Source organism: Ambystoma mexicanum, chromosome 12 (genome assembly GCF_040938575.1).
Source record: "Ambystoma mexicanum isolate Mex_15411 chromosome 12, UKY_AmexF1_1, whole genome shotgun sequence".
NCBI classification, from domain to species: domain Eukaryota; kingdom Metazoa; phylum Chordata; class Amphibia; order Caudata; family Ambystomatidae; genus Ambystoma; species Ambystoma mexicanum.
In genome coordinates this window covers 19,157,688-19,174,302 of record NC_090936.1, presented here as the reverse complement: position 1 = coordinate 19,174,302, position 16,615 = coordinate 19,157,688, and the positions used below count along the sequence as shown (strand labels likewise).

General features: G+C 47.7%; 1 protein-coding gene across 2 annotated transcripts in view; it reads right to left on the bottom strand.

Annotated features, from left to right (window-relative positions):
- Nucleotides 1–16,615, bottom strand: part of DCLRE1C (DNA cross-link repair 1C) — a 106,362-nt gene that overhangs the window by 77,721 nt on the left and 12,026 nt on the right. The gene's annotated exons all lie outside the window — the stretch shown is intronic.

Here is a 16,615-nt window from a genome sequence, read left to right as displayed (position 1 = left end):
AACACTCTCTTCTTCACGACAAAAACTAAACGTAGACCAACAATGCCACTCACAGTACTGCAGTTTAAAATCCCTCCTTAAAGACATTAGACAACTCCATACCTTTACAACAAATCTTACCCTAGCACCGTAACTTTAAACGGGTACCATTTGGATTTTGGACACAAAAACCTCTATGCCTATGTGCGAGGTGGGACCCGTCGTGGAAGGGGAAATGGAAGACCCTGGGGTCGTGGCAGTTGGCCGTGAGGGGTAAAATACACACCCATCCCGCCTATCCTTAACTGTGTGCGCCGAGGCCGGCGTCGGGTGTTGTAGCCCAGGATCAGGGCTGGAGATGGCGAGCCTGCGGGAGACGAGGGCAGCCGCTGAGCCAAGACCCACACACCCCGGCGAGCTCCTCTCACCGCCGGGAAAGACACAGAGGGAGAGACCGCTTGCTAGGTGAGGCGGTCCGCTCTGCAGGAACAGGGATGCGTTGGCCCGCATGGAAGGAGGGGGGAGGAGGAGTGCCGAGGTCATCCAGAGGGGGGGCCTCAGGGGACGGACAGGACTGTGGATGGGTTTTCCCTGGCAAGCGGGAGAATCAGGTGATATGGAAGCAGACGGCAGCCTTTAAAGGTGGCGGGATATGGCAAGATCAGACAATGGAAAGTGCGATAGACAGAATAGGTTCCAATTGGAGGGGAAAAAAGTCACTCACAGCACATAAAAGCCTGGGAACTGATCAACTCTGTGTTGTTGCTTTTTCTAGTCATACGGAGAGGATGAGGAGAGAAGGAACGACTGGTGGGCCTATCCGGACACCAAGGAGGCTTAGGAGGGCTAAGTTACGACCCGGGAAGGCTGCCTGAGTAGCGAAGTAACTCTCAAGGACTAATTTGACTATCATTTATTTTGGTTGAGTTTTATGAATAAAGCCTAAATTAAGCAATTAACCACCTGGTCCGGGTCGTGATTCTTAAACCATGTTAGGTAGAAAGCCCACTTTTTACCTCATGGGGTAGCCCCCTGAACTTTTTGCTGGCTTTTAGACTTTCTTATTCTTCTAGCTAGGCTTAATCTAAAGCATGACTGAAAATGGCTCTGTTTTAATGTGCTCTGCCTTAAAGGTCCTTATGGTGCCTTGTGGGGTGGAGCCAGTGGGGGGCGGATAGCCCCAAAAGTATCCCAAAGAAGGTACCCTTCTCCGTTAGTCATGTGGCTAGGCTAGTTGCAGCTTTTTCGCCTCTGCATTATGGTTCCACTGGGTGGATTTCATTTGATCTCGCTGGGTCCTTTTTGACCCCCTCCTCTATTTCACACAATTGAGGTTGTCGGGTCACATGACTATCGTGGGACACTGGGTGAATGTAGTCAGCCCGAAACCAGTTCTCCCTGGTATATGCAGATGCCTGCCTGGGACTTTGTGGATTCGGTCTGGTGTGAGAGGCTTTCCTGTGAACAGAAGTGTGCTTGGAACGAGGGTCTGCCTTTATTGGCCACCCTCTGTGTGAACTCTACTTGGTGTGTGATTTGCTAGTGTGGTCACGACTGTCTCCCGAGAACACTAAAAGCAGACCACCTTAATCACTCCCCTTGTCTACTGCTGGAACACTGTACCTGCGCTGTGATAGGCCTGCTTCTTGAGGAAGGACTGAAGCTCTGCCCCAGCATCCTTTCATGTCCCAAAGAATCCATCCCATAGCAAAGCTCTCCCTCTGCACGATGACCAGAAGAAACCCACTGCGGTGCTCCTTGCCCCATAACCGGCGGGGACAACTGGTTTACAGCTCCTGCTTGTAAGCTTCATCTGCTGGTTGCTGCTGACTCTGCCTACATTGCCAGACCCAGAGACAGGTGCCTCTTCGCTGCAAGGATTCTGAAAACTTTCTTTGCCGAACCGACCAGAGACTCTTCATCACAGGATATTGGGGAGCTCACCCTGGTTCCATCTACCCCATCTGGGCTGGTACAGGGGCCTGCGCTCATTTCATTCCTGCAACCGCACTGCCAAACTCTCCGCCTTCAGGTCTAGCGACTCTATGGTGTGACTTCACAAGCTTTTCTTTAATAATCGCTTTTTGGGTTCTCCTATCCTGTGCCTGAAGATGACGCAGGAACCCTATATTGACTACTATCACCACTGGGACAGTCGATTCATCTTTCTGCTCTTCTGGCTCAGATTCAATGCATAGCATTCCACACCACCACATCTCCCTGTTCTCCTCTCCCCCTACCTCTCTATGACAAACCCACAGCACCTTTCCCGCACCCCTTCATCCTAAACCTTAGCACTTCCTCCACTATCCCGTTCCTATATCATGCTCTACTTTCCTTCTCCTTGCTTCATGTTTTTACCTCCCCTGCATCATCTGGTCTTATATCCACATCCTCTCCCCCCATTGCTAAGGATACTGGTCCTCCACTCTGTAAATCGGTGTTAAAAGGTCTGCCAAAAATGCAGTTTGCCCTGTACTTTTCATTAAATAACTTTCTAATCACTGAAACATGAATAATCTTCCTTCTCAAGTGTCAGGGGTCTCTCCTGCACTGGTGTGTCTCATTGCTAGAACCCAAGATGGTCCACCAAACAGTGTACACAGCAACCGCCTCTGTGACCCATCAAACTACTGCTGCTTTCTTTTGGACCCAGGGTATGTTTCTGCCTCTATGCTGCTGCTGCTGAAGCTTTTCTTGGTTAATTTCTTCATCCTTGGTTCTCTTCTTCCTCACCAAGGGTCCACTGTAGTTTGACTCCCACTGGAAGTCCAGCAATGGTTCTTGGGGCAGAAGGTAACAGTCTCCCACTAAAGGCTGCCCAGAAACACACAACCAGTCAGTCTCCTTTTGTCTCTCTTAACTTGCTGGCCTAGATAGGAGAATTGTGCACATACCAGTTACTGCATGTGCCCTTTTAGAAAATGCACTTTTTTGAACGCTAAAGAACTCTCCTTGAAACGGTTTCTATTTACCGGATACATTTTGTCATCTTCTTGTTTACAAATTTTACTTATCTCTAAGTGTAGCGATTTTTCTTTTTGCCTTTTCTTTTATAAAGATTATATTTATCCAAATGTAGTGTTTTGATGTTCTCTCATTAGTAAGAAATGAAAAGTGTATACTGAACCTGTAAACTGCCGCACCCCACCTCCGGAGGGTTAGCCTGGACTGCTCGGCCACGACTACCACTTGTAGGAGCATGAGGGAATTACTAACAGTGTCGAAGTCAGCAAGATGTGGTATCCAGTGATAAAGTTGTCTTAGAAAGGTTGCCAGGGGGTGACATTTCCACAAATGTGCACTCCCACGAGAATCAAGCACTTTCCACAAATATTCCAGGACTGAAGTCAAAACAGAAAATGTTACCCATCCTAGAATATATGGGCAGATGCGATAAGGGGTGCAGGGAAAGTAAATAGCTTGCCTTGCGACTTTTTGCCAGGGTACATTTTCACATGAAAAGAAGAGGCACCTAAAGACACTTACCACATGACTTAAGGAAAATCTCCACAACAGACCTCAACACAGTCCACCTAAACACAGACCTACATACATTAAGTACCATGTACTTTTGAACTACACGCATTAACTCCCCCACCTCTTTCAGACCTGCCAAAGCACCCAGAGACCTTGCAAATGGCAGCGGTGAACTCTACGAATCCTAGTATCATAACATACCAAGTGACTATGACTTTGCTGGGATTTAGGAAGCAGAAACTCAAACTGTGCAAACTGCTGCTTTGAGGGAGAACTCGGAGAAGCAGGAAAGGAAACAGTGAATGGTGGAGGTGAAGCCTTAGTGAGACAGATGCTGGCCGGGTGGAAATCAAGATAGGACTGTTGTGCTCAATTTGTTAGAAACAAACTTAATTGTAGGTGTTGGACGGACCCATTGAACCCCTGAGGTGTGGATTTAACCGTATTAAATGTGTCAATTCCATTAATAACATTACTAACAGTAAATAAACGAGTGCTGGCAGATTATATTTAATGCAATAACCCATTACCACAGAAGGCTCCCCAAGCAGGACCAATGCAAGTCCTCCACATTGGGATCAATACCTTGCTCTAAGCCATAGAGCTGCCCAGAAACATTCAGGGGCGCAGTGAGGAAAACAACTTTTTTTTTTTTTTACAGGAAACTCCATGTGAGGGGTACTACCCATGTAAAGGCAACAGTGCCAAGAGCATCTGGAAGACAGCACTTTTAAGAAGTTATCTCAAAAAGGGCCGATGCACATGGGTAAACAGAGGACTAGTTCCCACAATGAACCCATAAAGAGAGAGTGATGTATGGTGATGAAATGACTTCTACCTCGCAGGAGTAAATAAATGAGTAGTGGCAAAACTGGACTGCTCCGTACTAACACTTATACAAAATAAGAGTGATCTGTAGTTGGTTGGAAGGAGTCGGACACGTTAAGGACAGTCTGACTTATACTTTTATTTATTTTATTTATTTGTTACACGCCCAGACCCTCCGGTATCACGGTGTGGTTACAAGACAGCTGAGAAATTAATAGTACATTGGTTACATTGCAAACATTATTGGAAGGTTGGTGCAAAGATACAGTTTACAAATATTCACAACAAAAATGCAGAGGTGCAGAGACCTATCTTTAGGTGCTAATATTGGTTGAATAGCCAGGTTTTTAGCAGTTTCGTATAGGTCGTGAAGGAGGATTCTTTTTTGATATTCATGGGTGTGTTCCAATGTTTGGGGGCTAGAGTGGTGAAGCTGCTACCCCCCGCTCTAGAGGTTTTGAAGCGGGGGAGCCAGGAGGAGTTTGTCGTTAGATCTTAGTGATCTCCTGTCATCTTTAGGGTGAAGAGTATTGTTGAGATGGATAGGTCCTTTTTTTGGTAAGGCATCTATGTGTGATACATAATGTTTTAAAGATGTCTCTGGCTTTGATAGGGAGCCAATGGGCGTCCTTCCTAGTCTTGGAGATATGGTCTGATTTTTTTATGCCTAGAGCTGCCCTCAGGACTTTGTCAGGATACGAAGAAGCACTATCTTTCTCTACTGCTAGAGGAGGTTCCCTGCCTATCTAAAGGTGCTCGTCTGTCGTTAGGAAGACCCAAAGAAAATGTCCCCCGTCCAAACCTAATTCTACCTAACCCTACCACTAATACAACCAACTTAAACAAGGGCTGGAGAACGGCTTAATTCCCCATGTATTCTATTATCTTCGGTTAGACTTTTTATATCAATGTCTCTCTTTCTTAGGTTTATTGCCTGACACAATCTTCTATTATAGTCTCTGTATTTCGAAGGGATTGTGTCCTCCGACGTATTCCTTATCTTAGATAATTTGTCTCCAGCTTGCTGGCCTCAGACATTTTTTCTCTGTAGAGGGCACTGCGCGTCGACGTCTGCCGAGTTGGTGTCCCTCGACAGCCACTGTATCGGCGCGACGTCACCATGCCCATAAATAGCCACGCGCGGTGTCCGTTGCTCAGTTCCGTTTTTCCGTGCTTCCTGGGGCCTCGGAATATCGTTGCTCAGTTCAGTCAGATAAACCTCTTATTATTCCTCGGGGAAACCAACTCGTACTCAATGGCTTCCTCATCCGAACCGACGACTCCGCGGTCCGGCTTCAAAAAATGTCGAGACTGCGGAAAGAAAATGTCGCTAACTGATCCTCACAGGATCTGTTTGTGGTGCTTGGGAGTCGAGCACCATTGTTCGGAGTGTGAGGACTGCATGTCCATGACGGCGAAAGCCTTGAAGGAGAGGAAGGGGAAGCTCGAGAGAGGTAAGTCAGTTAAAACCTCCTTGAAAGTTTCTTCGGCCGAGTCGAGGCATTCGTCTCCTCGCTGTCGAAAGCATTCCCATTCTAGGTCTCTAAGTAGCTCCCACCACTCGTCGAGATCTAGACACTCAAAAAAGAGACATCGAAGATCCCCTTCCTCATTATCTTCTGTTTCCCCGGAAAGGGTCTCCTGCCCCACAAAACACAGCTCTCAGGCTGAGTGGGAGGAATTCAGGAAAAAGATGCTGAGCGTCTTCGAGAAAGCGGCCTCGACCCCCTCGAAGACAGCTCAGGGTGATACTCTGGGTGAAAGACCCAAAAAATTGAAACGCCGCAAGTCGTTGCACCCGGCGAAAGAGTCTACCCGAGAGCACCACGGGCCATCGGGTAGCAAGGCACCATCTTCGACGCCATCGTCGAAAGTCCCTTTGACTCATAGATTGGCGCCATCGACGCCGTTATCGAAGGGTTCTTCAACGCATCGGTCGATCGAATCGACGCGATCGTCGACGCCGATAAAAGAAAAAACCAACGCTACTTCACAGCCAACGGTTATACCCAGGACCTCCAGCACAACTCTGAGAACGTTGTTGACATCCTCGAGCAGGATCCCGATCCTCTCAAGTTCCTCGAGGCCTCTTCCAGTTTTCTCGACGCCTTCGTCAGCGCCTTCGAAGCCTTTCACATCGGCGTCGACGACATCGACTTTTTCCCGACCAATAATGACAAGTTTGGCTCCTTCTGCTTTAGAAATGGGTTTGACACCATTTCCGAGGTCAGTGTACCCCAGAACCTTATCTTCAATCTATGAAGAAGGGGAAGATTCTGATCAAGAAAGACCCTTCGGGCTGCAGAGGACCACACCACCTGTTTCAGAGGTTTTTACCTCTGAAGAAAGAAGGTTGAAAGACCTACAGGAATCCTTACATGAGGCAAGTGGGTTGAACACTTCCCCAGAAGTGGAATTTGCCCAACCAGACCCAGGGAAACATGCTGAATCCCCCTATAGAACCCTGATGGCAAGAATTATTGAATTCATGGGTTGGTCTGCGCCTTCACCTGTTTTTCAACAGGATGACCTTACAGACATACTAGATAAAGGTCCACAGGAGGATCCTGTGGTTCCTTTCCATACAGCTTTACAAAGGAAAATTTCATCAAATTGGGAAACTCCTGAGGTTATCCCTGCAGTCAATAAAAGATTGTCAGCCAAGTATAGGGTATCTGCGGCTGACCCTGAATATTTATCAAAACACCCGACTCCAGAGAGCCTGGTGGTTCAAGCGGCAACTTCATCAAGCAGCAGATCCGCTTATCCTACTGTTCCACAGGACAGGGATGACAAAAGGTACGATTCTATGGCAAAAATAAGTCTTTTCTGCTTGTAGTATGGCGTTGAAATCCATCAACGCCACTTGTATGCTCGCCAGGTTCAGTCACACACTGTGGGAGTGTGCTTCATCAGCGGCTGACTGCATACCGGAAGGAGAAGAAAGGGAAGCCTTCCTTAACATCATTAAAGATGGCAAAGATGCCATGTGCAAATCTCTTCAAACTGGCATCGATTCCGCTGACAGTATCAGCAGGGCCATGGCAGCAAGTACTACAATCTGCAGGCATGCGTAGTTACGAAAGTCTGGCTTTGCTCCAGATGTACAGGCCAGACTTTTGAATATGCCCTTTGACAGCTCTTCTTTATTCGGTAAAAAGGCTGATGACAGTCTGGAAAGGTTGCAAACATCTAAAGCAGCAGCAACATCTTTAGGAGCTGCAATCCGCCAAACTCCTTTTCGCCCCTCAGGAACCTCTTGGAGAGGAAACTCCTTTTGCTATTACTCTGCATTCGGGAGAGGCAGAGGACAGCCGGCTCAAAGAGATCCACCTAAGGTGTATGGGTCAAAAGTACTAAGGCTGCAGCAGCAGCAGGTGCCTCTTTACCTTCGGCATCTGCATCAGCCGCCCCCAAACCACTCTGAGGTCTTTCCACACAAAACACCTGCAGGGGGCAGGTTAACTCATCATCTGACGGAATGGCAGGCTATTACGTCAGATGCTTGAGCATTGGAGACAGTTGCCCAAGGTTACTGCCTACCCTTTCTACGCATCCCTCAGAGTCATCCACCGGAAACAGCTCTCTAAAAGTTCCAGATCCGCTCCTCTTGCAGGAAATTGTAGACCTGCTAGAGAAAGGTGCCATAGAACCGGTACCTGTAGCGCAGAGGAACAAGGGCTGGTACTCCCCCTACTTTCTTATACCGAAGAAAGACGGAGGACTGAGACCTATCTTGGACTTACGAGAATTGAACAAGTTCTTCAGGAAGGACAAGTTCAAGATGGTAACTCTCTCTCAGATCCTTCAGGCCCTCCAGGACTGGCTGGTATCTCTGGACCTCCAGGATGCTTATTTCCATGTGCCAATCCATCTCAAACACAGGAAATACCGGAGGTTTGCAATTGGCGGCTCTCATTATGAATTTCGAGTTCTGCCATTTGGGCTGACCTCCGCCCGAGGGTCTTCACCAAGCTAAAGTCGGTAGTGGCTGCAAGTCTAAGGAGGGAAGGGATTCACGTCTACCCCTACCTGGACGATTGGCTGATCAGAGCTGTATCTCCGGAAAAAGCTCAGATTCAGCTACATTATGTCTGCCACTTCCTTCACAAACTGGGCTTCTCCCTCAATTTAAAGTCGTCACAGATGATACCATCACAGAGACTCCAGTTCATTGGAGCGGTCCTGGACACTTCCCTGGGAAAAGCCTCGCCACCAGAGGTGAGGGCTCAAGATATTCTGCAGATGGTCAACAAGTTTCAAAATGCCCAACATCTCCCAGCCTTCGACTTTTTGAGATTGGTAGGCCTCATGGTATCCTGCATCTTCCTTGTGCCAGAGGCTCGCCTGAGAATGAGATCTCTCCAGTGGGCACTAAGAACCCAGTGGTCACAGTTCTCAGGAAGAATTACAGATCTCCTTCGGATTCCGGACAAGGTAGCCCACGACCTTCAATGGTGGGCCTATCCAGAGAACATCTTGAAAGGAGAACTGTTTTGGCAACCATGGCCGGAGATAACAGTAGTCACAGACGCCTCACTCACAGGGTGGGGAGCCCATGCCAACGACTTGACCATCAGCGGTCGTTGGTCTCCATCGGAGTCCAGACTACACATCAACCTATTAGAGCTGAGAGCGATCAGACTAGCGCTGAAAGCTTTCCTGCCATCAGTACAGGGGAGAAATGTCCTGATAATGACGGACAACACGGTGGCCATGCACTACCTCAACAAAAGAGGAGGCTTAGGGTCACTGCCACTGTGCAGAGAGGCAATGCAGCTCTGGTTTAGGGCAATTCAGGACGGAATCTCTCTATCGGCAGTTCACCTAGCCGGAGAGAAAAACTTGACAGCGGAAGCTCTGAGCAGGCAGAGCACAGTCTCCCACGAGTGGGAGCTAGCTCAGGAAGTCCTTCAAGAGATCTTTGCCCTTTGGGGAACCCCTCAGGTTGACCTGTTCGCCACCAGTACCAACAGGAAGTGCGATCTGTTCTGTTCAAGGGAATTTCCCCCCCCCCCCCCCGAGAGGAGCTCTAGGGGACACGTTCGTAGTGGACTGGGAGTTTCCACTCCTTTACGCGTTTCCACCAGTCCCTGTTATTCCTCAAATGATCAGGAGGTTGAGAAGATTCCAGAAAACCATGATCCTAATTGCCCCGGACTGGGCCAGGAGAACGTGGTACCCGGACCTTCTGGATATGTCCATCTGGCCTCCAATCCGTCTTCCACTCAAAGAGAATCTTCTCTCGCAGAAGGGAGGTCAGGTTCTCCATCCAGAAATAAAAACCCTCAACCTTCACGATTGGCTTCTGAAAGGTTGAGGTACAAGGATTGGGACCTCCCTGATGACGTCATGGAGGTGTTGCTTTCGGCCAGAAGGCCAGCAAAAAAGTCTTTATACCGCTGCCGTTGGAACAAATTTTGCAGCGGGTGTAGAGAGGACAATATCGATCCTTTTTCATGCAGTACACCAACGGTGTTATCGTTTCTACTCTACTTGGCAAACTCAGGCCTTCAAGTTGGCACTGTAAAAGGCTATCTCGCGGCGCTATCAATCTTCAAGCGCACTGCGGAGGAACCATCGTATTTCAAACTACCCTTAGTAATACAATCTCTCAAGGGATTAACTAATGTCTATCCTCCAAGACCATTCTAAGTTCCCTTATGGGACTTAAATTTAGTCTTAAATTTCCTAATGGGTACTCCCTTCAAACCACTCCACTCTTGTTCGCTGAGATTTCTCACCCTTAAAACTGTCTTATTAGTAGCACTAACATCTGCTAGGAGGGTGAGCGAATTACAAGCTCCATCTTGTAAACCCCCCATACAATTTTCCATAAGGACAAAGTTGTCCTACAGGTGAAGCCTAATTTCCTCCCAAAGGTGGTTTCTGAATTTCACATCACTCAGAAAATTACCTTACCTTCGTTCTAACCCCTCCCCCCCCCAATCCGGGGAAAGAGGAAGAAAGGCTACATAGGCTGGACCCAAGGCGAGCTCTAAGCTTTTACATCAGCAGACTTGCTAAGATTAGGCAAGCAGACCAATTGTTCGTAGGTTACTCAGGTACTCAGGTCACAAGTTCGGACTACCCATAACAAAACAGACCATTTCCAGGTGGATTATTTTGGCCATTTTGGAATGTTACAAACTGGCAGGGAAAGAGCCCCCTCAAAATCTTAGGGCTCATTCAACCAGGGGTATCGCAGCCTCTTCGGCCCTCCAAAGAGGGGTACCGGTCCGAGACATATGTGCGGCTGCCACATGCTCGTCATTCACAAGATTTTACAACCTGGATTCCTCCGCTAGTCAAGAGACCAGATTTGGCAAAGCTGTATTACATTCGGTTCATTCCTAAAAGGGATACATGACATTCTTACTCCCACCTCCAATTACATACCACTGGTATGGGAGTCTATCTAAGATAAGGAATACGTTGGAGGACACAATCCCTTCGAAAAAAACAAGTTACTTCTTACCTGTTAACGTTCTTTCGATGGGATGTTCCTCCGACGTATTCCTTATCGCCCCTCCCATCCACCCCCGCAGTAATACTTCCCTTGTGGTTGCAGCTCACGCTCCTTCAAGGTCAATAGCCAATTCATGCTAGGCTTATCTTATGCTACAAAACGGAACTGAGCAACAGACGCCGCGTGTGGCTATTTATGGGCATGGTGACGTCGGCGCAGATACGGTGGCTGTCGAGGGACATCAACTCGGCAGACGTCAATGCGCAGCGCCCTCTACAGAGAAAAAATTTCCGAGGCCAGCAAGCTGGAGACAAATTATCTAAGATAAGGAGGAACATCCCATCGAAAGAACGTTACCAGGTAAGATGTAACTTGTTCATCTCGATTAATTCTTGTAGCTCTTCCACAATATTCTTGGATGTTGTACTGTAGTGATGCGTCTGTGGCACCTTTCCTTGTGATGCTTTCGCACCCACTCTTGTCTGAACTTGTAGACCTCTCACAGTCTGTTAATCCAGGCCTTCTCAGCTTGGATGTGGTTTGATCCAAATTGGTACCTCTGCTCCTGGGTTCTCTCTCCGATATTTTCTCACACTCTTGTCTGAACTTGTAGACCTCAAAAGTCGTGGGCACAGCAGTTCGCCTCAGGTCTGCCTCTGCAAGGCGTAATCACGTCAGGGGGCTTCCCCTGTGTACATTGCTTGCCGCTTCTCCTCAGTACGCCACTTGTCTCCGTTAAGTACATGTCTCGTCTTAAAGAGAACTCTTTTCCTTTTTCAGGCTGGTTTGTTTCAGCATTGGCTCCAGCCACATAAACAGAGCTTATATTCTTCGTAGCAAATAGTCCCATAGTGTGTGGCTTAGGGAGTAAGCGGGAGTCTCTCTCAGTGAGGTCCCACTTGCCCAGACCCATAGAAAGGGGTTTTGCTGAGCAGGCTCACATCCTTAGCCTTAAAGGGGGAGCCCTGACTGCCCCCTGGGGAGAAGGGATTAATACCTGCAATTTGTCACAGATTCCAATCATAAAGGCAAACAGACACACTTAAGAGACATATCTCCCATTGCCTTTTGTGGTTAACATGCACTGAGGGAAGGCTACACTCTTCAGAGGGGTGTGAATGTGATCTAGTGGCAAACCAAACAAGGTGCAACAGTCTGAAATAAAGGCATGGGCTATCAAGGTTATATATATATATATATATATATATACATATACACACACATACACACACACACTTTAATTAAACACACCATTGTACAACTAACTATTAAAATCACTTATCAAAACTCCTGTAAACAAAGACAGAGAACTGAATAATGTAAATGCAGGCAATCTGGATATTTAGCAGGGAGGAAAAAGGCAAAGTAACACAATGTACAAAAAGGATATCCCAGTCTCTAGGGTACCAAGTGTACCGGGTGTGGTAGGGGGTGAAGGTTCTGTTCAAAGTACCATAATCCAAAGTTAAGCGGTTCAACAGTGTCAAACCTAGCTTTAAGATGATCTGTGGTGCAGGTCGAACAAGGTTTTGGTGTGGAGAGTTGTGCTGGGTCAAGCGGTTAGCTGACATCTAGTCAGTTCGAAGTGGGAGCTCAGTGTGGTCAAGTGCGACATTTGTGTCGTGCAGTTCGGATGCCTCAACAGGATCGGTTTGAGGGTACAATCAGTTTGGGACATTGGTAATCTCTGTTTCAGGTTGGTGTGTGATGCAATGCTCCAAGAGGTAGAGTCGAGGTCAGTCGGTTTGATGTGGCGACCTTAGTGATCCGATGCAGGGTTCGAGGAGGTGCCAGTTTTAATTTTTCCACAGTAGCAAACAGGTTGTTCGAGCCTAACAGGTGACGTGCTCTGCTTGGCACGATGCAGTGGTGAGCCGATTCAATGGGTGCAAATCAGCTTTCATTTGAAGGTTCGATGAAGTGCCAAGAGCAGCACTGATGGTCCCTCTGGTTCGAGTGCGGTGAAAACGGTTCAAGTGCCATTCAACCAATTTGATGTGGTAGAACAGGGATCCTGGCTGATCTGAACCTCCAGATGCTGTGAGACTCACTGCAAGGGCTCCAGGTTAGGGTGAGTCATTTCAGGCTCCGCTGTCCCAACCTAGGGAGCTTTAGTGCAGAGTGGCAGGTTGTGGTCCTCAGCAAGAGTCCCCTCCAACGTGCCCTAGGAATAGTTAGGGAGAAGAGATTGCCTCTCACCTCAATGGCTAGGGGCTTTAGAAAGATCAACTCTTCCAAAAGAAGTCCATACAGATTCTCCCTTGACTTCTGGATGGTCCAAAAGTAAATCAAAGAAGGAGTGGGAAAGCCCATCTTTTATAGGGAGAAGTCCATAGGTAATTGGACAAATTCAAGCCTGCTTTTAACCCTTAACTGCTGGGTTATTATGCATTCCTATGCAAAAAGAATGAGTATACTCGCCCATAGCACTGAAGGGGTTCAATCCTTGCCCTTGTAACAAGTGGTCTTTGCTTTCTTTCATCAAACTCAAAGTGCTTGGTGCTAAAGTGGAGGAGACAGGAAGGAAGGAGAGGTACAGAGAGACACAAGTTGGTGATCCCTTTCCCCAACTGTTCTAAGCTCTGTCTGACCTACACAAACCCCCACCCCCTTACTTTCCCCACTATATCAAAGGCCCTTTGGTGTGCAACACCCTGGTGTGAGGCTAGTTCTTTTGCTTAGGGTGTGTCCTTTAATGCTGGTTTCCTTGGACAGCTCCTGCTGAAAGACTGCTGGGAAAGTGGTTACCAGATGTCACAAAGGCTCACATTAAACATACAGTCTTTTAGTCTTTTGTCCTGCTGCCTGGCAGGGACGGGCAGACAACCCCTTTACAGGTGGCCAGGGCTCACAGTGCTGACATATGTATGGTTCAAATCAGATGTGGCTTTTAATAATTAGGTAAACCCCCGTCCACACCATAGGGGATAGTTTATATTTTCAGATTAACCTGCATCCAGGCTTATGAAAGGGGGGGTCTGATTCGCAGGCCACCCTTTATGAGATGGAGTTACCTGCATCATTGTATTATATAAATACACATTTTTAAAAGCCAGGACGGCTACACCCTTGCCAGAGGGCAGTTCCTAACACGAGTGTCGGGCTCATTCTCAAGTCAAAACAATATGTTATTGCTATCTGCACTAGCATGTTGAGATCCAGACATATGAGGCATGTCCATATTAAAGCTCTATAGAGATATGGCCCAATGGCCAAGCTCTGGAGGCTTCTCAGCTGTGCCATTGTTCTTCCTCTGACACCATAAGCAGCCTGTGAAGGTATGCAACAGGATGATCAGCAACTTTTGAGCTCAGCTATGCAGAGTCTACTCCAATTCCAAGTTTGCAGGTGCCTGCATGGCTTTCACTTCCCTGACCATAGTCTGGGATACACTGCTCAAACCCGCTTTCCAGTGTTGCAAAGTTGTTTGGTCTGCACAGTGACAGATATGACATGGTGTCCCTTTCATCTATGACATCTTTGGGGTATCACACCAGAGAGAAGTCACTTTTTCTCTCACAAGACCACCCAACCACAAAATACAGGACATTAATAAGGTTTGAAAATAAAAACAGATGCAGCTGGGAAGAAACTCAATAGTGGAAATGTCATCCTTCCCTTCCAGGTCCAACCAGCATAGCATCCAGAGAGCAGGCGCATCACAGTTGGCAGCACCCCCAATGCACTATGTTGCTCGCTGGCCACTCCCTGGTAGTTCTGTCACCTTCAGCAGCATCATAAGACTTCTCATACAGAAGTCTGCAATTGTTAGAATTCCAGGACTCTCTTGCATGATACTCAATAGAGCTGTGCTCCTCTCTCTGGTCTGTCACACCAAGAACTGTGCAACAAAGTTGCGATCAGTCATCCAGCCTTCATCAAGCCTGGACTCCTGAACAACAGCTCCAACTGGGTGGCATCACATTCATCCATGCGCTGTCTCCACTGGCTAGAAAGGGGTCCATACTCCAGCAGAAAGCAACACCGGCCTTGCAGCTATCTCTGCTGTGGTCCACTGCATTCACCCTTTCAATCGAAAGGACGCTCAGAATATTGAAGACTGAGTGAATAAAAGCCTTGCTTCTCAACATTCAATGTCACAGATGGCATAATAATCACTCCAAGTGATTGTTCAAGAGTTTTCATTATCTTCTTTTTGAGACTATAGGGCCACCCCTTATGCTCCCGTCCTCCACCCTTATCCAGGCATCCCTGACCACGGGTTAGTAGATATTGAAGGTTGACCCCTACTGTCTAAAGTCGGTTTTGTCCTAGTGATGTGGACCTAATGGCCAATACAGCCTTCCCTAGCTCAGGCTTCCTTATGGACGTCCTAGCTGTTCCTCTCTATCCAATTGTTAGTGCTCTAATAGTTTTTTAATGGAGGCTTTTTTATTCACTCCCTCTCTTACTACGCTTACTGTTCCGGTTCTTCTTCTTACTCCTCCCATCTTTCTACTGCCCCTTCGATGTTTCACTCCTCCATCTTGACTCCACCCTTGGATGTCACTCCTCCCATGACTACTACTTTCTCCTCCACACTCCTATTTCCATCCTCTACACTACTACTCCCCTCTTCCCTCCAAACTATACAAACACCCTTCTTTTAGTCTGTACCATACACCTCACACCCACTCCTTACACTAGCCTTTATATGCTTGCCACAGAAACAGGCACACTTACATTGCAGTACCACTTCCACCCTCTAGCCAATACATCACCTGCTTCACAAATCGCTTCCACAGTTTGCCGCTCCTTGAGAAGACAGTGTATTTTACAAGAACATACTGGCACAAAAAGGGGTGGCAGGAATTGGGGCCCTCTCAACCGCCCTCAGATTTAGGACAGGCTCTGGATTTCTCCATATCACGCAACGCTCTGGCTGATATGGGTTCTTACCATGTTCGGACAAGGCTCTGGCTTGAGCCTGGACACAGTGTTCTACCATTTCCGTAAACACTTCCCCTGTCCCAGTTTGTTGACTGAACGGTTCCCTCACACAGGAGATGGTTCTCTGGACACCTGAACCTCCCTAAGGCAAATAATCAAAGAGTGGGTAGTCTGTACTAAGTAGCACCTGTTCTGGGAGTCCTGGCATTGCGTTCCATGGCGCACGGATCTAATGGTTGAAAACTCTGAATGTCAGGGTAGCTTGGGGGTAGAGATCAATGTCTCTATGTACACAGATGATCTAAGTGGTTTTTTTGGAATTTGGCTCATCTAAGGTGATTAGGTCAGCCCTGGCGGCAGTATTCTTGCTTCCTGAGTCAAGGAGGGCCTTCACTTGAAGACCTATGATTTCGGGGAGGACATCCTGTGTGTTTCCCCCATCGGATGTACCGCCCATGCTTCTGTTTCTGGGTTCTCCACTTCAGGGAATAGATTTGTGAGGTATTCGGAATTTGTCTCCTCTTCTGTATTTATTTATTATTTGCTTGTTAGGCGCTTATACAGGAAGAAAATACTGTTTCAATGCTCCCTGTACAATGGCGCCCAGGTGTGGGTTGTTTCCCGAATAGCAGAACGCAGTTTCAATTGGTTCATCATTTGGCCTTTCTGAACAGAATCGTGTCCAGTGTCCTGGTTTCCCACATGTGCAGTACTTATGACTTGCGGACAGGGTTGGAGGTCTGGGTGTCTGCCAGTCTGTGGGAGTGGGTGTCCTGGGTTTATTCTCCGATTAAGTGGGGTGCTAGGGCCGGACTTCTGATTACTTGGACTTCCTTTCTCCTCCTGGCGGTCCTATGTCATTAGGTTTTTTGTGTCCCACCCACTGGCTTATCGGGTATGCATGGCACTCTGGTGGGCATTGGCATTTGGGATGGCCTCTTCCGTAGTGGGTTCATGTAGCTGCCCGGT